This window comes from Arachis ipaensis, chromosome B03, assembly GCF_000816755.2.
Source record: "Arachis ipaensis cultivar K30076 chromosome B03, Araip1.1, whole genome shotgun sequence".
NCBI lineage: Eukaryota > Viridiplantae > Streptophyta > Magnoliopsida > Fabales > Fabaceae > Arachis > Arachis ipaensis.
In genome coordinates this window covers 124,825,681-124,826,552 of record NC_029787.2, presented here as the reverse complement: position 1 = coordinate 124,826,552, position 872 = coordinate 124,825,681, and positions in this window count along the sequence as shown.

Below are 872 nucleotides of genomic sequence, written 5' to 3'. Positions count from 1 at the left end.
AGACAAAATTAATAAATTAAATATTATAAATATTTAAAAAAAAATCACAAAATGATATGGATAAAAAGCATTTTTTACCTCTTTTATAGAAAAAAATTTACAAAACATATATTAAAATGACTTAGTCAAGGAATTGGTTTATTTATTCGATTAAATAAGTATTGAGGATTTGTATTCTATTATATATACGCAGTAATTCATTGTCCAACTACAAATTCTTAAATGAAGTTTAAATTTGTGACGAATTAGTCCCGTAACTAAAACCACTGAAATGATACCACAGAAAATAAAAAATATAAATTATTATTAATGTGTAATCTTTCTGCGTACCCAATAATAACTATTTATAATTTGAAAAGAGATCATCGTTATATGATATTTAAAAAAAATTATAGAAAAAACTCTTAAATGGAATAAGTGGTGAAATTATTCAATGTAATAATAAAATTTTGCTTTATCAAAAATATTTTAGAGTTATATTGATTACTTGTTAGTCGAGTAAACTCCTTGTATATATAACTGAAGTTATTCAGTGTGATAATACAGTTTTGTTCAGTATTGTATTTTTTTTTTCAATCACTTTTTATATTCCTTTGATCCAACATAATTAGTTATGTTGTCTTAAAAGAATAGAAATTAAAGTTAAAATTGAACTTTTCTGTTTTATAATTTGTTCTCCCTTCTTAAACAAATCTCACCATTCAATTTAATTAATATCAATTAAAAAAACCAACACTATCTAAAAAAATACCAAAACTTCCAATAACAGAGTATTATTCACATATTTGATCCATGTAAAAAAAATTAGCCATCTTGTCATGCCGTGGTAATAGTAACAGAGAAAAAAAAAATACTAATTCCCTTTTATGATG